The 27,858-nt window shown below is 47.3% G+C and overlaps 1 long non-coding RNA gene across 3 annotated transcripts in view; it reads right to left on the bottom strand.

Moving 5' to 3' along the window:
* LOC138246496 (uncharacterized) overlaps positions 1-27,340 on the bottom strand; it is a 218,770-nt gene extending 191,430 nt beyond the window's left edge. For all 3 annotated transcript variants that reach the window (XR_011194299.1, XR_011194300.1, XR_011194298.1), the window contains exon 1: positions 27,307-27,340. This is a non-coding gene — a long non-coding RNA (uncharacterized lncRNA). The remainder of the gene's footprint in view (positions 1-27,306) is intronic.
* Between the last annotated feature and the right edge of the window lie 518 nt (positions 27,341-27,858).

Here is a 27,858-nt window from a genome sequence, read left to right as displayed (position 1 = left end):
ACCGCAGCACGCACCCTCCACAAATGGATGCTGACTGTGCCAACACCATAGCCCCCCTCAAAAAGAACAACAGCAAGCATGCAAAGAAAGCCAGCTGGTTCACCTCAGAACTCTAAGAATCTAGTCGCCGCCTCGAGAAAATCTGGAGAAACACCAAATTCACAGAAGCCCATTGCAACTTCAGAGCCACCACCACCGCACACCACCAACTCATCAGAAACACCAGAAAGAAAGCTATACAAGACAGAATCTCCTGACACGCACATGACAGCAAGGAACTCTTCAGCATCATCAAGGAGTTTGCCCAACCCAACAATGGTCATCCCACCCTCACAGGACCTCTGTGACAGACTCCGCACCTACTTCCACCACAAAATCAAGACCATCTATGACAGTTTCAGCAAGTACAACCTACGCGCAGAACCCTCTCTACCAAAACCAACAAACCAACAATCACCACCTGGATCCCCCTCACCACTGAAGATACTCTGAGAACAATGAGGTCCTCCTGGTGGCCACCCACCCACCAACCCAGTATCCTCAGGAGCATCCTGTATTCCTATCTCAGCATAAACCATCAAATCAACTCCGTCACCTCCACCTGCTTCCGCACCCTCTGCCTCCTATGCAAGTCCTTCAAATGGATCCCCCTCAAACATAGAAAGACAGTCACACACACCCTCATCACCAGCAGACTGGACCACGGCAACGCACTCTTCGCCGTAATCAACAAGAAACTAATCTGCAAACTGCAACACATTCAGAACGCCGCTGCCAGACTGGTCCTCGACCTACCTCGACACTGCCACATCTCTTAACACCTGCGTACACTGCACTGGCTCCCCATAGAGAAAAGAATCACCTTAAAAATCCTCACCCACGAACACAAAGTCTTCCACAACACCGGACCAGACTACCTCAACCATCGACTCAACCTCCACGTACCCCACAGGACCCTACGCTTAGCCCAGCTCTCTCTCTCGCAGAAGTACCCTGCATCAGGAAAACCAGAACAGGAGGACGCTTCTTTTCCTACCTCGCAGCCACCATCTGGAACGCCCTTCCCCTCCACATCAGACAAACCATGTCCCTCCTCAGCTTCACGAAGGAACTGAAGATATGGCTTTTTAAGAACCACCAGTGAACGCTACATTCCCCCCCAGCGCCTTGAAACCCTAACAGGTGATAAGTCGCGCTTTACAAGCATTGATTAATTGATTATTATAAAAACACTGCATGCAGGGATCCTAGACCCATGGCACTGAAGCTTTCAATCCAGCAAAGGAACATGGACAGGCTAGCGTTGTCCCTAAACAAGCTAAGGAACATCACAGATGAAGAAGTGACCAGTGTAATTCTGTCCTATATGTCGCCTTTGATGTTGTATACCACACCAAAGAAATACTCCTAGTTTTCTTCTTTTTTACAGGGCCCATCGCAGGTCCTGTCTTTATTGCCTTTTCGGTTCAAACTGCAGTGTAGGGTTCCATAAGGTTCGTAATTTTATGGCAAGAACGGAGGCTCATATTATGCTTCTCTTACTTGCTTTAATTTCAATAGCAGCAGTCAAGAAACTACAACTCCCAACAGGCTTGGAACCACAAAGCCAATGGGAGCAAAAAACGAAATAACAGATGAACCAATCACAATTCTGACAGGTAACATACGTCACACTTGACTGCGACCAGCCCTCTTTCTTGCTGCTCACAGTCAAGATAAGTCACGTTATTTTTTCTCTTCTATATGTTTATACTTAAGGCTCGTTTATACCTCATATTTTATATGTATTGATGGCTTTGGTGTTATGCGCGTTTTAGTAACTGTATTTTAAGGGCTTGCTTATTGCGCGCGGCGCGTGAGGCGTTATTCCGGTCTAAGAACCGGTTCGGCACGACGCGCTCGAGCACGTCGGAGGCAGTGCTTCTGCCTCCAACGTTCCATCGGACGCGCCCTTCCTTCGAAGAGCGTCCGCTCCACAGCGCGTTTCGGTTCTTGGTGCTTACCGCTCCAGGGTGAAACTCCTCTTCGTTTGGAGGTCCCGGCTTGTTCTTCTCTGTGCCGGACCTCGCGTTTCAACGGGGATATTTCCGGCTGGTTTTTCCTTTTGGGTTCCTGCTTGACCATGCCTCTTGGGCGTGTCTTTTCTCTCTCCTCCGGCTGGGCTCAGCTTTAACCCTTACTATCCCGGTTTTCTCCATAGATATGGAAGGGCAATCTCCTTTTTCAGATTTTTCCACTAGTAAGGATGTTGGAGCCTTTATTAACGAGGCTGTATCTAAGGCTGTTTCAGCCTCCATGAGTAAAATGTCGAAGAACTTGGAAAGTTCAATGCAGAATATGGTTTTCCAATCCTTTTTGGCCCAGTCTGCGGGGGATAGCAGACATAGAAAAAATAAGGATGTGGTAAAACAAAAAGATGGCGCTTTGGTTGGTGAAGTTTCTTCACCCCTGACTGAGGATGATATGCCTCCCAGGCCTCCTTTAAAGGAGGGGAATATTGTTAACGCTTCTGGAAAGCGTAAATTTAAAGTAAAGAATACGGTTACAGCGCCAAAACAAGTGGTTATCACTCATATTTCTGATACCGATGAGGACATCGGGGATATTGATGAGGATGATGAGGATTCTGACGCATGGGGCTCGCTCTCACAGGCTTCCCCCCCTAAAAAGCCTAAACTTGAGCCTTCTACTCCTTTTTCTGCAAAACTCATTCTTGACTCTGACGGTAACCCCATGTTCGATCCCTCTTACCTCCACCACCCTAACTCTACTGAGTGGTCCCCTGCACGTCACGTGGGACAATACATTGCGTCCAGGTTACGGCTTCCCCTGGATAAGCAGACGAGAGCCAAGTTAAGATCTGAATGCCCCAGACCATCTCTCTCCTCAAATATCACTACCACTCCAGTGATTGATGAATCACTTTTGACGTTCTTTTCAAAATTTGGCAAGGATCCCCGTAAAGGGGTAGATAAAGCCTGGTCGAATTGCCAGGATAAACTTTTGGATTTGGTGGGGCCCCTGGCCCGTATTTTGGATCTGGCAGAATCCGCTAAATCAGACAATGCGGATATAGACCCTTCAGAGCTCTCACTCTGGACGCAGAGAGCTTTCTGTTTGTTGGGTAACGCGAATGCAGCCATTACGCATGAAAGAAGAAAGGGGTTACTACTAAAGTTAGATCCCAAACTCTCTAATTTGGCGTCCATGGACCCTGGAGCCAAGGCTGATGGTTGTCTCTTCGGAAAATCTTTTATCAAAGATTTAGGAAAGTTCGTGGCCACTTTTTCCTCTATTGATAAAGCCCAGCAAAATATCAAAAAAGTTTTCAATCAACAGGTTTTCACCAGGGCCGGTGCAGGCAGGAGCCGCTCTACTGGCCGTTTCTCTCATCCGCAAGGATTCAGAGGCTCCTCAGTTGCGTACTCCAATTACGGATACCAATCATACAAGCCCCAGTTTTACCCTCAGAGAGGCCGAGGTTACAGAGGCCGTGGACAACGAGGATTCAGATCCACCAAAAACCAAGGTAAGCCTTTCCTCTGGCCCTCCTCCAGTTGGAGGCAGACTCAGTTTTTTCCTTCAAAAGTGGCACTCTTTAACTTCCGATCCTTGGGTTTTGAATACTATTCAGGGCTACCAAATAGAGGGGGTTATTCTAACTTTGGAGGAGGTGTTAATCCGTCCCAAAAGTGACGGAAAAGTGACGGATTTACCACCAGCCGTATTACGAGTCCATTATATCCTATGGAACTCGTAATACGGCTGGTGGTATATCCGTCACTTTACCGTCACTTTTGGGACGGATTAACACTCCTCCAAAGTTAGAATAACCCCCAGAATTCTATGCGCAACCTCTCCAAGTTTATTTCCCTCCTCCGCCAGTTTTTTCGGCGGAAATGTCTCTTCTGATTTCAGAAGAAGTAAAGTCGCTCCTTTCCAAAAACGCCGTCCAAATCTCAACTCCAGATCCCTCAGGGTTCCTCAGTTCGTTATTCCTAGTCCAAAAGAAAAACAAAAAATTCAGACCAGTCATAAATCTCAAGTATTTCAACCAGTTTGTGGTCTACCGACATTTCAAAATGGAGACAATTCTTCACTTAAGGGATATTCTCCTCCCGTCCGACTTCATGGTTCGGTTAGATCTGCAAGATGCATACCTCTCGGTTCCCATTCATATAGATCACTGCAAATACCTTCAGTTTCAGTGGCTCTGTTTGACGTACCAGTTTTCTTCCCTGCCGTTCGGTCTCTCGTCAGCACCCTGGTGCTTCACAAAGCTGATGAAACCAGTGACGACTCATCTCAGATCTTTGGGCATCAGACTGCTAATTTATCTCGACGATATTCTTATTCTACATCAGAATCGCGAGACGCTTCTTTCTCATCTAGAGATAACTTGTTCCCTACTATCCCAACTGGGTTTTCTAGTGAATGTAGAGAAGTCAAGTATGACTCCTTCCCAAAGACTTCAATTTTTGGGTTTCGAAATAGATTCCTCTTCCTCTACCCTCCATCTTCCTCTTCAAAAAGTAAACGCCATCAAGTCAGAGATTCGGAGAACTCTTCGGAAATCCCAGAAAGCCAGGATAGTAGGCCTCTTATACTCTTCAATTCAAGCCATATTTCCCGGCCCTTTACATTATCGGGCCCTTCAAAGACTGAAAATCCGTCATCTCAGAAAAGGCCTAGCTTATTCAGACATGGTCTTTATGGATCAGGAATCCCGCCTCGAACTCCAATGGTGGATAGACCATTTAGATGCCTGGAATGGCAGAACTATCTTTCCATCAGCCCCAGATCTTGTGTTAGAATCCGATGCAAGCCTGACGGGCTGGGGCGCCCGCTGTGGACCAATCTCGACTGGCGGTACATGGTCGTTACGGGAGTCCAGATTGCACATCAATTATTTAGAGATGCTTCCAGGTTCCTTTGCAATAAAGAGTCTGACAAAAGGCAGGATTCAGTGTACCATCCTCCTCCGTATGGACAATGTTTCGGCTGTCCGATACATAAACCATCTGGGAGGAACCAGATCGAAGCCGTTGGCGGACTTGGCAAAAAGCCTGTGGGAATATTGTTTGGGCAACCAGATTTCGCCCACGGCGGAATATCTTCCCGGCTCCCTCAATCAGACAGCGGACTGGCATTCCCGCTTCCTCAGGAATTACAGCGATTGGAAGCTTCACCCCTCAACTTTTCAATCTATCCTCCACAAGTGGGGTCCCTTCCAGATAGACCTGTTTGCCTCCCGCCTAAACGCCCAACTTCCTCTTTTCTTCAGTTGGCGCCCGGATCCTTCGGCGTTGGCTTCAGATGCGTTTCTTCAGGATTGGTCCCAGTCGACCAATTTTGCCTTTCCGCCTTTCATTATGATTACCAGAGTCCTGGCCCAAGTCAGGCGCCAAAGAGCGACGCTGGTTCTTGTGGCCCCCTTTTGGCAATCCCAGATTTGGTTCCCCCCTCTTCTGGAATTGGCAATAGATTATCCCTCTCTACTTCCCTCTTTTCCTTCCCTTCTGCTAGATCCCTTGGGGAATCCCCATCCCTTGGTGCTCAACAATACGCTCACTCTATCAGTTTGGAAGGTATCAGGCATTCCTCATCTACCATTCCAATTTCGGAAGAAGCTTCTGACCTCATCAACAAGGCATGGGCCCCCGGTACCAGGAAAGCATATTCTTCCGCCTGGTCTCTTTGGTCTAGCTGGTGTTTGGGAAGGGACCTCAATCCCTTTTCAGCAGATATAAATTATGTAATTAATTTCCTGGCGGCTCAAGCTAGCGCAGGTAAGTCCTATAGAACAATTAATCTATATAGGTCTGCTATTTCCATGCATCACGAACACGTCAACGACAAACCGGTGGGAGAACACCCCCTACTCTGTCGCCTGTTGAAGGGAGAAGATTTTCTGTTCCTCCATTACCTAAATATTCCAAGTTATGGGATATCAATTTGGTTTTGAATTTGTTCCTTTCCTGGCAGGACAATGCTGATTTGTCGTTAATAATGCTTTCAGCGAAACTAACTATGTTGCTTTGCTTAGTCTCTATTAAGTGTTTATCTGACGTTAGAGCACTCGATGTTACTTCTCGGCAGTTTGTCCCCACAGGGGTACTTTTTTCCATTAATAAACGCACCAAAACCAATTTACGTACAGTCTTTTATCCATATTTCCCAGATCAACCTAAACTCTGTGTAGGGCAATGTCTCAAATGTTATGAGGAACGGACAGCCGATCTTAGAAGGTCCTCAGTTTCCCAACTTCTAATCTCTTTCCAAAAACCACATAATCCAGTGGCCGCGGCAACTCTGGCCAGATGGGTTCGTTGGGTTATGTCCCTGGCGGGTATAGATACCTCCATTTTTGGGGCTCACTCAGTCAGGGGTGCTATGGCTTCCAAGGCCTTTTGGGTTGGATCCAGGTTGGAGGACATTCTGAGATCGGCTGATTGGTCCAATGATAATGTATTTAGGACCTTTTATTGTAAACCAGTGCACACAGCTACCTCAATAGTGATTAATATGCTTTAAAATAGCATAATATGAGCCTCCGTTCTTGCCATAAAATGTAGATTTTCCTAGTACATTATGACCGAAAGTCTTAATTTTATTAAAGATACGGAGGCGAGTATTATCCCGCCTCAACAAGGAGATATTTCTGATTTGTCTTGTTTCTTCCCTCCCTTGCAGCTCCTCCCACTCCAGCTCAAGCCTCTACTTGATCAACGGAAGAATTTGCCGCATGCCGTCACATCGACTGGAGGTCCAGTTTCTTTCTGAAGCATTCCTTCCTCTTCTCTCCGGATTCCGGCTTCTTTACGGTTTTGCATCGCATTGATCCAAGACTTTTGTTCTCTGACTTTGGCAATTGCTATAATTTTTGCCATTTTTCCTCTGTTCTCTCGTAAATACTAGCCTTCTCGCATCAAGAAAGAGGGCTGGTCGCAGTCAAGTGTGACGTATGCTACCTGTCAGAATTGTGATTGGTTCATCTGTTATTTCGTTTTTTGCTCCCATTGGCTTTGTGGTTCCAAGCCTGTTGGGAGTTGTAGTTTCTTGACTGCTGCTATTGAAATTAAAGCAAGTAAGAGAAGCATAATACTCGCCTCCGTATCTTTAATAAAATTAAGACTTTCCGTCATAATGTATTAGGAAAATCTACATTGTTGCTTCAACATTTATGTTTGACCTTCAGCTCAGTGGACCAAATTCTATGACTGCTCTATGTTTACATGTCAGTGACTTGCAGCTTATTGAGCACCTTAATAAGGCTACTCCTAGCTCACAAGGCATTGTAAGTGAGTGCCTTTTGGGCATCAAGCAATGTGAATTTTTTAAAGAAAAGGTTTAAACTCCTTACAATTTCTAGGCTTTTTTAACACCAAAGTTGAAATATGTTTTCTCTAATTGACACTTCGGACCATTGTAGAATATTCCCAGGCACCAAGCTGAATCCAGATATTTTCAACAGTGCTCCCTATGCACCAGTAGGTGGCACCATATGGTTCTTCGGTAACTTCAGACCATCCCATACGTGACCTAGTGGAGTCGCCTATATTTTCAATGTCTGTACATTGACATCAGTTTCTTAATCTTTCACCTCGCTTACCTTCAGAAACTGAGTACTCTGAACAAATTGCAGATGACAGTGTGCAAAAATATAACTTGGAACCTTGATAAGATGCTCAGAATTCCACTCACAGAACAGAGAGGTGGGAGGGCAGTGAGGAATCCATGGTTAGAAAGAATTTCCACTGGAAAGAGTGATACCAAAAGTAAATAAATTACTCTTTATTAACTTAAAATGCATAGAAGTGTAAGTCTGTCTGGGTTTCTTAAGTGTAATTGATTATTTTTTCCATTAGTCCAGTGGAGTTAGGAGATCTTGAATTTTGCGATTGATGTTTCTAGGTTTGTGGGATGGCAGTTTGTACTTTGCTTCTTTAACAAATGTATTGGAGGATTTTTCGTAGAGAGTGAATGAGTTCTATATAAATACATATACTAGGTTGAAACTGGTCTGGGCTTGCTTGCGCTTCCATTTAAAGGGGACCTGGATTCGAATACTGGGCTGGGCTGGGCCCAGGCTGACTTGCATTTGGCTGATTCCTCTCTTGAGGTGGCATGGTGGGCAAAAAAAATGATGGCCTGGGATACAGCCCCCGTGTAATTACCAGTAGCTGAGATTAATTCAAGCATTCTATTTATCACTATTTGTTTTCTGATGTGCAATGCACTAAGTGTGACGGGTATGCCCAGCTGTGGTGCCCATGCTCACTGTGCCGGAGGGCTCAAGCTCTACCGGGCCAACGAGCCATAACTAGGATGAAACCAGTCTAGGTTGCTTGTGTTCCAGCTCAGTAGGCAACCTGAAACTGTTCTCATTGAAGTATGCCCAAGGCTGACTTGCATATGGCTGGTTCTTTTCTAAGGTGGCATGGTAACAACGATGAGCTGTGATGTGGCCCGAATTAAGAGGGGGTAAGATTAATTCTCGCTTTTAGCTGCATGAAGGCAAAAGCCTTATTTGGGCCTTATCAAAAACATACAGTGGGCCTTAAGCCCAACCATTGTTTCCAACTGATTGGCTTTATGGTGACTCATGTGCTTGATTTCTTTTTTTGATTGGCTTGCCTTCCTCATATCTCACACATCATTGCCTCTTTACCGCCCTTTAGATTGGCCGACTTGTATCATTCCACTGCTCACATTTAGGGAACTACTTTTTCATTCAGCACTCCATGGGAGTGAATGTATTTTCTTGTTCTCGCTCTTTTCTGCTGCTTCCTTGGCCCCTCGAATATCCACCCGTATGCTCTGGGTTGCCCTCCAAGCTTGTCTGTAAAAGAACAGCAACAGATATATTGTTGCCAGGGTATGACTAAGAGGCAGACTCTATGGGTTGTTTTGTTTTATCTCCTGCAGTACACACATTACTCAGAAGCTCAGGCCTTGGGAGAGGAGCCTGTCGCCTGCATGCACGCAGCTGGCATTTGAAGCAGTAGCAGTCCCTAATTTGTTAACACTGACATATTTATAATGGTCAACCATACGAGGGCTCTGTCAGTTTATCTTTAAATGAGCAGAGTGTTTAGGTATTTAATATGCACTTAGAATTAAATGAGAATGCCAGTGCGCCAAAACCATTCATATAGCTTTGGGTCACCTGGTATAGCTCAAACGTTCTTTTAGGAGTGTAATCACTAGTAGGTGGTGTTGATGCTGGTAGCTGGCTGCACTGACAGGCACCTAGGGGATGCAACTGCACTGTCCTCCTGAGAACTGACCTGGGCCCTGGCATTCACTGTTTTTACAAATTAAGTGCTGGAAGGTGTAATTAGCATCACTGAAATGGAGAAGCCTCTTCTCCTGGAAGGAGAAAGAGCTGCTCCCTGTGCTACTGCAGAGGTCAAATGACTAGAGTATGGTTCAGTTCTGAGTCCTGTGGAAAGTAAATTAAGCCATTGTAAGCCTTTCCCTTTAAACCAACTTATTTTTAAAAAAATCTGTTCAAAGTTTCCTGAGAGATAAGTATTTGAAAAGTAAACCAGGCTATTTATAAAAAAATGAAAACATTTCATGCAGAGCACGGTTTTGAGATACCTCAAGATATATGTATGTTTTTACTCTGGTATTTTGAATATTTTTTTTTTACTTTTTGTAAGAATGCTTTACAAGCAAGCATTGGCAAAGCCAATGGTTCGACACTTATAAAGGGGAAACTTATTGGGTTTTCCAATCCTTGTTACATCTGTCTGATATATTATTGAATGTAACAAGATTTCATAAAGTTTTCTTTGCACCTTTCCGCATGGTCCCTTTGATCCAACCAGGCCAGTCAACTGATTTCCCAATCGCAAAATCGTACTCTGCTGTGGAACATATGATGTTAAAAAAGGCAATTTTCTGGTTCAACTAACTGCATACATCACAGGAAGCAGTGAAATACGTTTGATAATACAATTTTAAGGCTGTGAGCCATTATGCACCAAAACTCATGTACAGGAATACAAAGATTCTTTAAAAAGAGTATTAGAACATTGTAATGTTGTGAGCTCCATTAAAGACAATGAAATGGTTAAGGGCTTATAACGTCTGGTATAAGCCTTCTGCTCCAACATTCCATAAGCTGTGTTTCCATTTCTCCCTTTTTAATTTACAACATTCCTCCCCATATAGGTGAGAATATTCGAATAGCCTTATAGCCCTTCTGCCTCAGACTATAGCAGTTGTTAATGTCCCTCAGCCCTTGTTATAGGCCCTCCCCTGCAGCTCGAGCCTATAACTCTGGTTCAGGGCCTTTAACTACCGGTATAGCCCTTGGATAGTGGGCTATAAGACTGTATTGTAATACGTACACTAGTGCATGTAATCAAGGACAATGTTACAGGTGTGGTTATTTGTTTAAAAACTCAATGCATTCTCAGAGTTATATTACGGGATTATTTTAATTGGACCAAAATTCAAGATTATAGTGCTTGGTATAAGAAAACATGGACTGGGAATGTGCAGTCATCAGGCCACAGAGGCAATGAAATCCAAAGCACTTAAACTTTCTTGTTCCAGCATCAGGCGCAGTTAAAAAGGCGCGGAGGAAAGCAGGGTTCACTACAAGCCCTGATTTCACTCTATCTTCTGTTATTTTGCATTGTGCTTCTGACTGGTGCAAAGTCCCCAAATAAATCTACTTTCGCGTCAATATGTACTGCCGTCCACTGCAGTTATTGATCTGTTGCCGCATAACAGCACAATTAAAAACAACAATTGGAAGCGTGAACTTTAAATGTTGCTTAAAAGGGCAGCCGGTCACTAATAGCAAAGACATTTCCTGCCATCACCGGATATTGATGATGCTAGTCGCGTGTCTTTGAGGCCGCGCATCCATTTGACCTTTGTATGTTCATGCTGGGTTATGAGGCAGCCACCTTGAACAGCATGTAGGTATTCAATTTAGCGATGGTGACGTCTTCCTGCTCACGATTTTTCGACAGAGGCAGCAGCAAGCAGCCAGAACCCTCGAGGAGAAATCCAGATACTAATTGCACTGGCAAAGCCAATAGGTCTTGCTCGAGATTGGTGAGTTTGTGCACTATACAGAAATGAATATGTACTACTGACAAGACACCAAATAATATCAATTGAAAAAAAAAATACAGCAAACACATGCAAAAAATAATATAAGCAATGTTTAAAATTCACATTGTCATGCAGCACGACGCCTCGTCAGGGGTAGTAAGCGCTATATAAATACAATTACAATAGTATGTTAGGTGCCACAGCAAATACATGAGCGTGGAAAGACCCTGAAGTTTCTCCCTGAAAACACATAGAAAGACATCATCCAGGCCCTGATCACATCAAGGCTGGATTATGCATACATCTTGCTCCTCAGTCCCCCCAAGAGCTGTCAAACAGACTGCAGCGGGTACAGAATGCTGCGGCATGGTTGGTGCTGAACATTCCTTGATGCCACTCAATCAGAAAGGGCCTAAAGACACTACCTTGGCAACCTACTGGGCAAAGAATAAGATTCAAAGCCCTTCTATTTACGTTTAGGGTGACACGACAGAAGGGCCGAACACAACAGATGGGCCCATTGTATATTCAAAACAAGATCAAAAAGTACCAACCACCCAGAAACCCTTGGTCGACTCACCAAAACTTGTTGTGCATCCCTAAGATACGCAAATCAAGGTGGGAGGCCAAACCTTTTCTTTCCTGGTTTCCAAGCTGTGGAATTCTCTTCCTGATCATCTTAGAACCATCACTTCCAAGACCAATTTCAATACCTGCTTAAAGACCCATCTCTTTAAAAATATATGATTTTGTTCCAGGTTCTTTTTTACTTTCTCTTCATGGGATTGCTTGGTCCAAAGGTGGGCTCTGTTACGTTCTGGTCTTTTTCGGCAACTAGCGGAGGATGCACCAGTTAGAGCTGCTGTTGCGCTCTCTAGAACACATCATTCATTTATTCATATCATGTTGGATGAAATGCAGAGGTAAAAATCTGACACCGAGATGGTCCATATTTACCAGATCTGATAATTATCAAGTAGTCTGACTTTTTTGGGAATAGCATGCAGGTTAGGCACTTACCCACCTTAGTGGACTTGACACAGTAATTAAGATACAGTTGTTCTTGCTTAAATTCCAGCAGATTTGACATGTCGAAATTTAACAAACAGTAAGGTCTTTATCATACCTGGTAATCACTGGCTATAGTAAGTACCACACAACTCGGAATTCCATCCCATCCATAATCTGGGCCTTAAACTCATTGCAGTATACATAAGTGCAACTGGTGATCACAAACAAAAACCAGCACTGGCAAAGCCTATACATTTCAGCCCTGAAACCGATTGGCGCAGCCAATGCTTTCTTCTACTTTTGTCAAGCCACAAAAATGGTGGTTAAAAAAGGAAAGACCTTGTACATGATTTGGCACACTTCAATACTCATAAATGATTGAAACTTTTAACCCTAGGCTCTGCAGTCAGAGCAGGACAATATTAGAGAGGAAAACCCCTTCTTTGCCCTGACATTCAGAACAGAAATGATTGAGATTCTTTAAATCAACACATGCATCTGTTGTATCAGATTTCAGTTCCTTTGCGAGTTAACAAAAGTACATTTCCAACTGGAGCACCTGGTATGTTCATATTTGTAAGTGCATACATTGATGTGGTTTAATTTCTGTGAAATGTGCATCTCTGCCAGAATCGAAAAGTGTTTATATGTTTATCCAAGAGCATTCTGCATAGCACCAGCAGCCACGCATCTGGTCTGAAGAAATGGCACAGTTGTCTATAATCTGGCACCCTTGAATATTCAGAAGTGATTAAAAGTTGTGTCACGGTCCATGGACCACACTCACCTGTGATAAAAGGACAGATGAGAAGAAACACCTAACAAACGTCATAAGTGCACAATTTAACCAAGACCAGAGAATAAAGGGGCTCATTTACAAGCCCCTTGCACCGCTGTATCGTCAACTTTTTAATGCTGCAGCAGCGCAAGCAGTCCCCTACACTGCATCATATTTACAAACTGGTGCATTGGGACCATTGCACAAGTTTGTAAAGCTTTGTGCCACATTATACCTGCACCAGGTATAATGTATGCAAGGTAGGCATACCCAGGCAAAAAGTCACACAGAACTGGCACAGTGAAATTTACTAAATTTAAATAAATGTAACACCTGCTCAGAGAAGGCAAGAATCTGACGCAGGGTTTTTAAACATGGGAGCCTTCCTAGCACTGCATTTCTTTTATGCTGTCCCAGCAATGCCTGAGTTCAGTGCCACATATGCATCAGAATTTCTGATGCATCTGTGGAAACATGTGTCATGGAGGTCTGTATTGTAAATACAGCACATCCATGGCATTGTTAGGGGGTTCAGGGCAGCACAAGAAATGTGACGCATTGGAGCCGATGTGCCAGATTCTTGTAAATGAGGCCCCAAGTGGGGATTGCAAAATGAGGGTGCCACTTGCTGTCAGACCTTGCATGTGCGATGCATGAGAGGTGATAGGAATTTAGATAAAGAGTCAGAACAGACTACAAGTCTCAGGGAACCACAGGACTCTCCAGAAACGTGGAATGGTGGCTGTCATCTTGGATTCATGGAGTATAGTTTTCTTGTGTTTCACAGTGTTCTTTGCTAGGCAATCAGCAAACATATGGACAGACTGACTAATTTTTCATGCAAAGCAAATTTGTTGTGCTGTGTTGCATAAGAGTGAAAACAGCACAGATCCATGTCCACTAAGATTGGCCTGCTACTGCTATCATCCGCTTTGCTGGCACTCTAATTAGCCTTCCTTGCATGACACATAGTATTGCACCATAATGCATAGGTGAGTGTGCTTCATCTAGTCAAGGATGTGTGCTAGAAGCACACCCTTCCAGTACAAAGTCTTATGATTAGACAAACTCAGAAGGATCTTATGCACTGAGTGTGTTCTGTGAACTTCAGTACACATAGCAATGCTTGGATGTTTTGGAGAAATGAAAAAATATCTTCTTGTTAACTCCTACTTCAAGGATGCATTAGTTTTTCATGTAAAGCCCAGTCTGGCTGTTTTGGTTTAGGCCCTCATTATGACATTGGCGGTAAATCCCACTTACCGCCACGCTGACAGCCGCCAACATACTGCCACGGCGGCGGATATCCGTTCACCATTTTATGACACACACACACACACACACACCAATCCGACAGAATACTGCCACATACACAATTCCACCAGCCCAAAGGTCAGTGATAAAGTGGCGGTTCCAACACCCATACCGTTGTGCCAACAAAACAAGGCCCACCACATTATGACACACAAATTACCACGGCGGACATTCAACAGCGGTAAACCATTGGCGGTACATACCGCAGCGCTCAGAATGGACATCCACATACAAAACCACCACATTGGCCAATACCAAAAACACACCCCTGACACTCATACACACACCACACCCACAGCACTATAAAACACCCACCCACAATACCAACAACCCCTTACAAACACCAATTGCTACCCGGAGACTGAGAAGAAGAGCACATCGACAACCAGACACACACACTGCTCACACCCATACACCCCCACATCACACACCCCACCACATTACCCAACACACTCACACCAACACACATCACACAACACCCATGGCACCACAAAGGCACCCCCGTTTCACTGAGGTGGAGTTAAGGGTCATGGTGGAGGAAATTGTCAGGTTAGAGCCACAGCTCTTTGGATCACAGGTACAGCAGATTTCCATTGCAAGGAAGATGGAGCTATGGCAGAGAATTGTGGACAGGGTAAACGCCATGGGACAGCACTTAAGAACAAGGGACGACATCAGGAAGAGGTGGAACGACCTACGGGGGAAGGTACATTCCATTGCAGCAAGGCACCTGCTCGCCATACAGAGGACTGGCGGTGGACCCATCCTCCTCCCCCACAGCTCACAGCATGGGAGGAGCAAGTACTGACAATACTGCATCCTGAGGGACTCGCTGGAGTTGCCGGAGGACTGGACACTGGTAAGCAACATTTACTACCTATCACCCCTCCCCCCCAATACCTGCATGCCATCTCACACCCACACCCTCACTCCCATCACTCCACTCCATCCCACACACTGCACCTACACATATGATTAACCCCAATGCCATGCCCTGCATGCCATACCAATGTATGGACATCCCTTACAGCCCTGCATGTACACCCATCACTAAAGCAAGCACAGCATAGGGAAACTAACATACCCACAATACATCACCATATGTAAGGAAATGCCTTCTTGGCATGGTTACCCCTAACTTTTTGCCATTGCTGATGCTAAGTTTTGATTTGAAAGTGTGCTGGGACCCTTCTAACCAGGTCCCAGCACCAGTGCTCTTTCCCTAAACTGTACCTTTGCTTCCACAATTGGCACAACCCTGGCACTCAGATAAGTCCCTTGTAACTTGTACCCCTGGCACCAAGGGCTCTGATGCCAGGGAGGTCTCTAAGGGCTGCAGCATGTCTTATGCCACCCTGGGGACCCCTCACTCAGCACATGCACACTGCCTCACAACTTGTGTTCGCTAGTGGGGAGAAAAAGACTAAGTCGACATGGCACTCCCATCAGAGTGCCATGCCAACCTCACACTGCCTGTGGCATAGGTAAGCCACCCCCCTAGCAGGCCTTACAGCCCTAAGGCAGGGTGCACTATACCACAGGTGAGGGCATATGTGCACGAGCACTGTGCCCCTACAGTGTCTAAGCCTTAGACATTGTAAGTACAGGGTAGCCATAAGAGTATATGGTCTGGGAGTTTGTCAAACACGAACTCCACAGTTCCATAATGGCTACACTGAAATCTGAGAAGTTTGGTATCAAACTTCTCAGCACAATAAATGCACACTGATGCCAGTGTGCAATTTATTGTAACATGCACCCAGGGGGCATCTTAGAGATGCCCCCTGAATACCAATCCAACTTCTAGTGTAGGCTGACCAGTTCCTGCCAGCCTGCCACAAACCAGACAAGTTGCTGGCCACATGGGGAGAGAGCCTTTGTCTCTCTGTGGCCAGGAACAAAGACTGTACTGGGTGGAGGTGCTTCACACCTCCCCCTGCAGGAACTGCAACACCTGGCGGTGAGCCACAAAGGCTCACCCCGTTTGTTACAGCGCCCCAGGGCATCCCAGCTAGTGGAGATGCCCGCCCCTCCGGCCACTGCCCCCACTTTTGGGCAGCAAGGCTGGAGAAGATAATGAGAAAAACAAGGAGGAGTCACCCACCAGTCAGGACAGCCCCTAAGGTGTCCTGAGCTGAGGTGACCCCTGCCTTTAGAAATCCTCCATCTTGAGATTGGAGGATTCCCCCAATAGGATTAGGGATGTCCCCCCCTCCCCACAGGGAGGAGGCACAAAGAGGGTGTATTTACCCTCCAGGACAGTAGCCATTGGCTACTGCCCTCCCAGACCTAAACACACCCCTACATTTATTATTTAGGGGCACCCCAGAACCAGGAAATCAGATTCCTGCAACCTGAAGAAACAAGGACTGCTGACCTACAAGCCTGCAGAGAAGACGGAAGACGACAACTAATTTGGCCCCAGCCCTACCGGCCTGCCTCCTTACTCGAAAACCTGCAACCAGCGACGCATCCAACAGGAACCAGCAACCTCTGAAGCCTCAGAGGACTGTCCTGGAGTAAAGGACCAAGAAACTCCCATGAGCAGTGGATCTGCTCAACAACAGCAACTTCTTTGCAACAAAGAAGCAACTTTTAAAGAACTCACGTTTCCCGCCGGAAGTGTGAGACTTCACACTCTGCACCTGACACCCTTGGCTCGAGATCCAGAGAACAAACACCACAGAGAGGACTCCCCGGCGACTGCGAGCCCGTGAGTAGCCTGAGAAAACCCCCCTGGGCCCCCAGAGCGACGCCTGCAGAGAGAATCAAGAGGCTCACCCTGACCGCGACTGCCTGTAACAAGGGACCCGACGCCTGGAACCAGCACTGCACCCTCAGCCCCCAGGACCTGAAGGAACCGAACCCCAGCACAGGAGTTACCCCCCAGGCGACCCTCTGCCTAGCCCAGGTGGTGGCTGTCCCGAGAAGCACCCCCTGTGCATGCCTGCACCGCTAGAGTTACCCCCGGGTCCCTCCATTGAATCCTATCTAAAACCCGATGCCTGCTTTGCACACTGCAACCGGCCGCCCCTGTGCCGCTGAGGGTGTGTTTTGTGTGACTACATGTGTCCCCACAAGTTCTCTACAAACCCCCCCCTGGTCTGCCCCCAATGATGCAGGTACTTACCTGCTGGCAGACTGGAACCGGAGCACCCCTGTTCTCCATAGGCACCTATGTGTTTTGGGTTTTGGACACCTCTTTGACCTCTGCACATGACCGGCCCTGAGCTACTGGTGTGGTAACTTTGGGGTTGCCTTGAACTCCCAACGGTGGGCTGCCTATGCCCAGGAACTGAGACTTGTAAGTGTCTACTTTCCTCACAATCTAACCTTTACTCACCTCCCCCAGGAACTGTTGATTTTTGCACTGTGTCCACAATTAAAATAGCTTATTGCCATTTTAACCAAAACTGTATATGTTATTGCTCTAATTCAAAGTTCCTAACTTACCTATGTGAAGTACCTTGCATTTTATGTGTTTACTTCAAATCTTGAACCTGTGGTTCTTAAAATAAACTAAGAAAATATATTTTTCTATATAAAAACCTATTGGCCTGGAGTAAGTCTTTGAGTGTGTGTTCCTCATTTATTGCCACTGTGTGTACAACAAATGCATAACACTACCCTCTGATAAGCCTACTGCTTGGCCACACTACCACAAAATAGAGCATTAGAATGATCTAATTTTGCCACTATCTTACCTCTAAGAGGAACCCTTGGACTCTGTGTACACTATTTCTTACTTTGAAATAGGATATACAGAGCCAACTTCTTACACCATACACAAGCAAAAGGTGTCAGGGCAACACCAATGATAGAGGGGAAGCCATGGATGTACAAATGTCATACACTTGAAGCATATGTATATATTTTAAATCTTTATTTATATTTTAATGTAGCCATTTACAACATAACAAAGTATTAATCTTGCTGCAAACTTATCAATCACTTGACGTATTTAGGCGGTCGCATACGGTAAACAGTTCTACACATATCTCCTCTACCCTGAAACATCGGGCCATCAATCAGCCACAGTCACTGCTTATATTCATGTGATTCAGTTTTATTATGTCCCATCAGAATGTCTCTCCTGTTTCTGGTACGCTTGTTTCCATTCCAGCAAGGTAGCGGCTATAGGCCTCCCATTATTTCTTCGGCCTAGTGGTGGTGGGGAGCATATCATTATAATTGTCTGACTGTGTGTTACAATATGCCATATCTGTATGCCACTCTCGTATTGTGGGGACTGGGCCGCGATCCCATCTCATTGCTATCCGTCGTTTGGCTGATAGGAACCCCATTGCCAGTAGTGTGCGATTTTGAGCCGCTAATTGTTTATCCCAGCCCAAAAGTGCTGTCATCGGTTCGCAGGTCATCTGCTCTCCAGTGATACTATTTAGTTCCTGTGTCACTGCCTTCCAAAATTGCTGCACCATTCCGCACCCCAGGACAGGTGTAGGAATCCAGTCCGTTCCTCTCCACATCTGGGACAATTAGCTGTCTCTCTCAGTCCATATTGATAGAGTCACAGGGGGGTATAATAGACTCTATTTAGATATTTAAAATGTATTAGCCAGTGTCGGCTGTTTAAGGATATGGATTTCGTTCTAGAGCAGCAGTATGGCCATTGTGCGTCTGTGATCTGCACCTCTAGCTCTCTCTGCCACTCCAGGCGCGCTCTCGATAACTCATGTTCCCTAGCCCCCTGAACATGTGCATAGAGACAAGAAATCAGTCGGCGAGGTTGTTTTCCCAACAGTACCACCGAGAGGGCCTGTACCTCTGGGAGTTCTTGCATATCATCTCCTAATAATTTCGTCAGAGCGTGTCTCACCCTGTGGTACTGATATCGGTATAGGGAAGTTGGTGTCTCCGTGTCCCTTGCTATTGCGTCCCAGGTCTTCACTATGCCCTCTTCGAAGATATCTCCCATTTTGTCAATGCCTATTTCGCGCATGGATTGCACCAAACTACGGTCTCTCCCAGGAGAGAACCAGGCACAGCATTCTACCGGGACATGCGGAGAATATAATAATACCAGCCCCTGCTTGTTAATGAGTTCATGTCATGCACGTGTGACCGAATTTATGGACACAAATTCTCTATTTCGTCTATGGGGTGTATGGAACAACCTACTACTCAGCTGCTCTGGGGCCGCCAACTCCCTCTCAATCCTTAGCCACGGGGCCTCACCCGTCCCATGAAACCACTCCTGTGCCACTGCTGCATGCGCAACTATGTAATATATCTCAAGGTCTGGGGCTCCCAAGCCCCCCATCTCATATGGGAGTGTCAGAGTTAGCTAATTCATGCGAGGTACCTTGTTTGCCCATGCCAATTTAATTAATAACGTTTTCAAAGCGGCAAAGTATGTCTTCGACAGGACTATAGGTATATTATGAAACAGGAATAAAAAGCGCGGTAAAACCACCATTTTCATCAGTGCTATGCGCCCAAGTAACGACAACGGCAGCTTGATCCATCTCTCCACATCCATCAACAATTTTTTCAATGCAGTTTCGAAATTATCCTCCCTCTATCACTCTCTTAGGGTCAGTATGCACTTGTATCCCCAAATATCTGACAGTGTTCGTCTCCCACGCCAGCGGGAAGTCTACATCTACCTGCGTTGTTACTGGAGTTAACACGATGGACTTATTCCAATTTATTACTAGCCCTGACAGAGAGCCAAATTTTATGAGTTCTCAAAGTATTGGAGCGACGGTACGCTCAGGATTTATGATATATAATAGGGTATCGTCTGCATATGTAGACAAAACAAGGGCATCATTTTGAAATCTGAGGCCTCGGTGTCCATGGTGCTCTCTTATTGCACACGCCAGGGGCTCCGCTACCAACGCGTATAATAGGGGAGATAACGGGCAACCCTGTCTGGTACCCCTCGTAACCCCAAACGATTCCGTCACCGTACCGTTAGCACAAACTCTGGCTCGGGGGTCGCTATACAATGTGAAGATCATTTGGAGGAAGGTGTCGCCCACCCCAAATCTGCGCAAAGTCACCCTTATGAACTCCCATTCTACCAAGTCGAATGCCTTTTCGGCATCCAGGAAGACTGCCACCGCCTTCAACTCCGGGTTAATATTTTGGATTGTGCCAAAAAATGTGCGAAGACTCATGGACAGACTGCGACCGGGGACAAAACCAGCTTGCTCAGGCCGAATCAGACGTGGCTGCACTCCAGCCAAGCGATCAGCCAAAATCCGGGCAACATTTTTTACATCTACATTTAACAGTGGCAATGGCCTATCAGAGGAGCAGTTTTCTCGGGGTTTACCCGGTTTGAGCAGGGCAATTATCATTGCTTCTCTCATTGATGGGGGCATGCTGCCCTTCTCTACCATTTCATCATATACGTCTTTTAACTTTGGGAGTAATAGGTGTTGATATGCTTTGTAGAAGTATACTGTCAGCCCATCTGGACCAGGAGCTTTCCCCTCAGCCATTCCCCCCAGCGCTTCCTTAATTTCACTTAGAGTCAAAGGTGCACCGAGAGCCTCTCTATCCTCCTGTGTCAGTCTAGTCATAGCGATATGTGTGAGGTAGTCTGCTTTTGCATCCGAGCTTGGGTTTACCCTGGAGGAGTATAATGATTGATAGTATTCTCGGAATCTATCGGCTATACGTTCAGGATCTCTTATTTCCTCTCCCCCCTCGGATCATATGGTTTCAATTGTGTTTTTGCCTCGCTGGGGACGTATCAATCCCGCCAGTACTGCCCCCGGTCTTTCTCCCTCCCCGTATATTCGGGCTGTGGTGTATTTACCCAGGTGTTGTATTTCTGTGTGAGCTGTCTCTTGGTATTCTTGTATCTTAGCGCAAATTTGGCTCAACAAGTTAGCGTCTGCAGTGTCACTGTGGTCTCGCTCCAGTTTTGATAAGTCCCTTTCAAGTATTTGGAGCCGCCGCCTTATTGATCGGAGCACCCCAGCATGTTTGGTTATGGTAATCCCTCTGATGTACACCTTAAAGGTTTCCCATACCGTGCCTACCTCAGGAACGGAACCCTCATTAATCCGAAAGAACTCTGTGATCTCTGAGGTCAATTCGGCCTTAAAGACAGTGTCTAAAAGCGAAAAGGGAGGAAACCTCCATGAAAATGGAGGAGCCTTTATCGTACCAGTTGTCAACAGTATTGGTACTGGGGAGTGGTCTGAATATGTTCGAGGCCAAGGGGCTTCCGGGGTCAGGCTGCACAGCAACCGGCGAGCCACTAGCCAAAAATCTATACGCGTGTGCCACTTGAAGCATATTACATCACTTACATCCCCACAGGTAACCCAGCCAATGTCAGTGGAGAAGAGGTGCCACCACTATCCAGTCCCCCAACAGAAGATGCCTCCAGTGATAGACGGATAGACGGTCACACAAGCACAATCACAGTCCACCACAGCACCTACCCAGCGTACTCACACTTCTGTCCCCAGGACACGTCAATCAGCACTGTGCCCACCTGTACAGGGACCCCAGGTCACACCTCGTCCCCAAGTGGTCACGCCGCAATGGAACATGAACTGCAAGTTTTCCCGATGCTCTTTTACGTTATGCTCCACCTGTAACACCAACGCCGACGAAGACGATGAAGGTGAGTACAACCACCTAGCACACAGAGAAGGATGGGAGGAAAACAAGAGTGACACAAACATGCACAACACACACCCGACACACACACACCATACACACAACCAGCTGCACATGTAAACCAACGGCACACAACAAACGGCATAATAAAACACGGACCACAATGCTGGAGTACCGACAATGTATTAGTATAGCAAAACCCACCACACAAACCAAATATATTTACAGATGTACATAAAGGGCCAATGCCCAGTCCAAAGTCATAAGGGCACACAATGCCACAGGGCACAGTCCAAGGCCCAACCTGTATCCTGACACATCCGGAGAGAACATTCGAGGGGCATCATTTTGCAAGTTGGAAGGCACCTCAAGGATATGCAGGGGGGTGCCTCAGCCGAATACGGAAACATCCCCACTGGTTCTAGATGGGGAACCATGCCCATTGCTTTGTCCTGGGGAGTGCAAGGCCACAGTCTCTGAAGTGGGTGACTTTCCCACTGATTCTGGATGGGGCACCATGCCCATTGCTTTGTCCTGGGAGTGCAAGGCCACAGTCTCTGAAGTGGGTGACTTTCTCACTGGTTCTGGATGGAACTTCATGCCCATTGTTTGGTCCTGGGGAGTGCAAGGCCACAGTCTCTGAAGTGGGTGACTTGCCCACTGGTGCTGGAGGAGATTCTGTGCTGCTCATTGCTTTGTCCTGGGGAGTGTAAGGCCACAATCTCTGAAGTGGGTGACTTTCTCACTGGTTCTGGACGGGCAACATGCCCATTGCTTTGTCCTGGGGAGTGCAATGCCACAGTCTCTGAAGTGGGTGACTTGCCCACTGGTTCTTGGGGGGGGGGGGGCTCCATGCCCATTGTTTTGTCTTGGGGAGTGCAAGGCCACAGTCTCTGAAGTGGGTGACTTGCCCACTGGTTCTGGAGGAGGCAACTCGCACAACAGCCTCTGGAGAGCGGCCTACATGGCATCCGCTGGCGTTGCCGGCTGCACTGTGGTGGTGGTTGGAGGAGCCTCCTGGGCAGCCTCTGCACTGTCCGATGGCTGCACTGTGGTGGTGGATGGAGCAGCCTCCTGGGCAGCCTCTGCACTCACTGATGGCAGCACTTCCACAGCTGGCGGTGGGGGCTCTGTGACAGCTCGCAGTGGTGGGGTCAGCCTGACAGCTTCCGCTGGCGTAGAGTACATCGTCTCTTTCTGTACATGGGTCGTGGATCCCTTAACCTTCCTGGCAAGGGTTGATAGGCTCTTCACCTCTCTGCCTGGTGGTGCAGGCTCCTCCCCCTTCTTCACAGGTGGTGCAGGCTCCTCCCCCTTCTTCACAGGTGGTGCATTCTCCTTCCCCTTCTTCACAGGTGGTGCAGGCCTCTTCCCACTCTTCCCTGGTGGTGCAGGCCACTTCCCCGTCTTCCCTGGTGGTGCTGGCTCCTTCCCCTTCTGTGATGGAGGTTTGGTATCCTTACCACCACGAGCAGGTGGTGCTACCCCTGTCCCTGTGGACTGTTTGGCTGAGGTGCTGGGCTGTGTCCTTGGTACCCTGCCCATACGTGCAGGACGCGGGGGAGGGAAGAGGTCAAATTGGGCAAGTAAAAGCTTTTTAGGGACAGTGGGGCAGGAGGAGGGAGGAGTAATGGGAGTGGAGGATGAGGGAGTGGTTGTTGGAGGAGTATGTCTGCTGCACCTGGGTGCAGGTACATGGGCAGTATGCTGATGTGAGTTGTGTGGCTGTTGGATGCGTGAATGCTTGCGTTTGTGTCCCTTAGGAGGGGCGGCATGCATGGCTGTTGTGGAGGTGTCTGCCAGTGTGTTGTGTGTTCTGCTTGGTGTGGTGATGCTGGTAGTGGATGTAATGCATGCAGGTGTGAGTGTGGACGTGATTGGGAGGAAGGTGGAGGAGGAGGACGGGGAGGAGGAGGAGGAGGAGGAAGGGGAGACAGTGGATGTTGTTGTGTCTGCAACTGTATGGTGTTTGCGTGAGTTCCTGTTGGATGAAGTGTGGTGCTTGTGTTTGCCTGAGTCTGTGCCATCTCCGCCGTGGTGCTCCCCTTGCCCTCTGTCCCACTGGTTCCCTCGGCGTCGGTGGACTCTGCCTCCAGGGTCCTGAGGGATGCAGCTCCCTCTGTCGCCGGTGACCCTGCTCCGCCAGATGATGCTAATGCACACAAGGACAGGATGACAGAACAAAAAAAGGGGGGAGAGTGAAAAAGAAAAGACTGTGTCAATTACTGCACCAGCACCACCATTGGCGTACACAGCACCCTCACACACAGGGAACAGGCCTAATCAATATGCATTGCACTACCAGTGATATGGCTAGTCACCAAGGCATGATGAGGCGCACACACAGCCAACTGCAGCACACCTGGGACCCACGATGCCCTGACTGAAAGTGACTACTAACAAGCTAGGTTACATGTATTTGACATGCAACCATTACCCTGGAGATGACCCCCGCAGCAATGTCTGGCCTGGCCTGGCCCCCCACAGCAATGTCTGTGTCTCCATTGTGAGTCCTTTCACATCCGAGCTCGGTTTCCGCTAGGCTTTTCTTGGTGTTGGTACCGCCCCAGAAAAGGTGGCGGTTTCGTGTGTCTTAATATGGTGGGCGGTACTTTGTCTCCCGCCTGGCTGTTGTTGGCAGCCGCCGTGGTTAATGTTGTTTCCGCCGTGGCGGTTGGTGTGGTACATTGGCTGTCTATGGGAGTTATCACCGTCATGGTCATAATTTGGCCAAAGTTACCGCCAGCCTGTTGGTGGTATTACCGCCACTTTATCACCGCCAGGGTCATAATGAGGGCATTAGTGTCAAAATCTATGGCTTTTTCCACTCATGCTTTCAAACAAGACCTTAGTAACACCCTCTTAACGTACAGTAATGCAAAACAGTGCAAAGTACTTTTTGCTCTGAGAAATGGTCACCTTTCCAGCACAACATGCCTTTTGTTCTAGAAAGTCAATATCAATGCGTTACTTAGTGTCACTTTGTGATGGTACCGCTGGAGAATATCTGGACTTCATTTGCTGAAGTCGAGTTCCTGTTGTCCTATTGGAATACAAACACTAACCTGGAGTTATCAAAGTCTTTCATATTCAGAGAAGCATTCGAGGATAGCATTGCACTGAAAGATGTACCCCTTTATATTTTGAACATTTGTTTGAGGAGTTATCCTTCCCAAAGGATATGAACTTTACCCTGCATTATTTTCTCAATGAGGGGAGCAAGAAGTTATATTACTAATGTAAACATGATACAATATGAATCATTCAAAGCACATATTTAATTTACAAATCACTGAAGGTAGTTATCAACATAGAGAGAAGTATTCTTTTGCACCTGAGCCCAGCTGTAGAAACAGGCAGAGTGAGGATAACCACTGTGTCTATTTCTCTCCCTTATTCCACTTCGCCTTTCCCGTAGTCAACTGCTGACTAGACTAGCATATTACTATATGCATGATTAGGTGTTAATATCAGGAAAGTGAGGGAGTTGTCATCACTCCAGTTGGCACATTGCCTAACATACATGAAGTATATTTGTCTCCCCTACTTCACCGATATTAATGTCTCGCCTTATCACTGTAAACAACATTCTAGAATGTTTATGTATGAATCAAGCAAGGTGTGCATCATCCAGCTGGGAGATGCACAGGGGTATAGCTTCAGGGGGTAGGGGTTTTTTGCGGTGTTACACCCCCCTAATAAATGTATTTTCTGGAAAATAGTTCGGTACAGGTGCTTTCAGTTGGGTATGGTGAACTGTCTGTCATATTCCAGAAGAAAAAAAACACACACATACACTCTTCCCTTCAAAGGGGTGTGTTCCCCCATGAGGTGGGGGGCAAAAAAATGTTGCAAAGAACTCTAAAAGCTTTCTTTGCACCATTTTTCTGCATTTTTAACGCCTGCACAGAGCAGGCGTTAAAATTAGGTTTCCATTGTTTTCAATGGGTCGCCACGTGCTTTGCAGGATTAGTGTCCACATTTTCGCTAATCCTGCAAAGCTCCAAACTAGAGTAAAAAATGTTGACACTATTTTCCCTAACTACTGTCATGGTGCACCATATGTTAAATAGGGCGCACATATGGTGGCATTAGGGGGGCGCTAAGGGGCACAAGAAAAGTAGACATGCGCATGATTTAGCGCCACTTTTCTTAAACTTAGCCCATTGTGTTTTCTCTCCCTCGGTAATCCGACCAATCAGTATTGATCTCCCTTTCCACTGCCCCTTTAGCCCCTCTCTGTACCCTGTGTAGTGTCCTGCTGGACACGTTCTAGTGTTTGGCCAGCCTCTCTGCTGAGGGCTGGCCTCCCACCTACACCCCACACCCACCCAACACAGGCGTCACCGGTCAGGTGACCCTGGCAATAAAAAGGGCCGGGCGCACGTGCCCAGGGCCAGTTCCAGATACCAAACACCAGTGTCCGTGTCGGACATTCTAGTAGCATGGGGGCCTAGGGCCCCAACACTACATTGGCGACGAGGGTCGACGATTCCACGTGGGCACTGGCAGCAACTTTGACGTTGCTCAAAGGGGGAAGAGTTGCCTGTGCCTGAGGCAGCTCTGCATGAATTTTCAGCATGAATGCTACCCCGTGGAAGGAGGGGAACGGGAGTGCCATCCCCCACACACCGAGCATGAGGTGAGCCCGGGGGTATGAGGAAAGCCCCTCTGACAGTGACCAACGCGGCCCGCAGCTCTGAGAAAACGACTGCAGCCGCGAACAGAGAAGCGCTACAGTGCTAAGAAGCACCCACCAGGCGGCATGGCGGCCACAGCACTGCCAGGACGGCTGTGGTCGCCATGAACATGAAGGTGCTAGTTCGCACCGAAAGAAGATGTCATTAATGCTCAAGGCCACCCCCTGTCTCAGCAAGAATGGCCCGCAGCGTCAGAGAAAGCTGCCGCGGCCGAGACAAAGAATGCGCGATGGCGCTGTTGCGCCCCGAGAGAAAATGCCCCGGGGCCGCCCCCCCTTCAACATGCAGAAGGCAAAAGCGTGGCCCATGGCATGAGAAACGCTGCTGTGGGTGCCCAAGAAGAAAGTTCAGCCGTGCGCAGAGGTGCTCGTCTGCACCAAAGCCAAAGGAAGAAATGCCAAGGACGGCCCCCACCTCCCAACAGTAATGCGACAAAAAGGCCCGAAAAAGCTGTGACATGGGCCGCAGCGAAGCAAGACTGCCGCGGCCACAAAAAACCAGGAAAGTGCGAGGGTGCAGACAGGCACCGCACTGAAGAAAATAAAAGTGCCCGGGGACCGCCCCCCACCTAAAACCACGTTGGATGCCAAGTGAGTGCTTGCAGCACAGGCCTGCGACGGCCTGCACCAATGCCGCTGACCCCCACCACGGTATTCCTGCTTTCACACCCGAGGGTCGAAAATTAACTTGAACTGCCCAGGGGGTCTCCACACAGCAAATGTCTGCCTCTTCCCACGAGGCTGTCTCTCTTGTTGGAAAAAGAACAGTGCAAAGGAGAAAGCAGTTACAAAAAAAAAAGAAGAAGAAAATGGCACTTACCTGTCGCCCCCACCAGCCTGATAACTCCTCCCGGTGTTCTATCTTTAGCCGCACCCCGTCCGAATCGAGTCGGCTGTGTTATGTGCGCATGCGCACAACTGTGCGCATGCGCACCGGCGAATTTGTCAATTTCGCCGTCTGGGACTGCTCCCCTCCACGGGCACTTCTGGAGCGCATGCGCGCTTTGAATTTTTAGTGTGAATTTTAATTGAGGATGACGCGCATGCGCGTTTTTCATTTTAACGGTCGGCATTGCCAGGGGCACAACGGATTGCGGTTGGAGCAGCAGTACCGCGTTCGGCGCTACCCCTTCTCTAAGGTCAGTACTCGTGCCGATTATATATTCTATATATATAATCTCGGCTTTCCTCTTTTACTATATAATCTCAGCTTTCCTCTTTTACTGAGTTTCTTTTGTGTCACTGCCCTTCTACTAGTTACCTGTTCCCGAGCTGCGTCACGGCACCTCATTGGGCCGTTAGAAGCAGCTCGGGACGCTGCAGGCATTTTGTGAGCACTAAATAAATGGCAGAGATACTGTAATGGTGTTCC

Source organism: Pleurodeles waltl, chromosome 7 (assembly GCF_031143425.1).
Source record: "Pleurodeles waltl isolate 20211129_DDA chromosome 7, aPleWal1.hap1.20221129, whole genome shotgun sequence".
NCBI classification, from domain to species: domain Eukaryota; kingdom Metazoa; phylum Chordata; class Amphibia; order Caudata; family Salamandridae; genus Pleurodeles; species Pleurodeles waltl.
The sequence above is the reverse complement of the archived record's forward strand: the minus strand, read 5'-3'. Positions and strand labels throughout refer to the sequence as shown.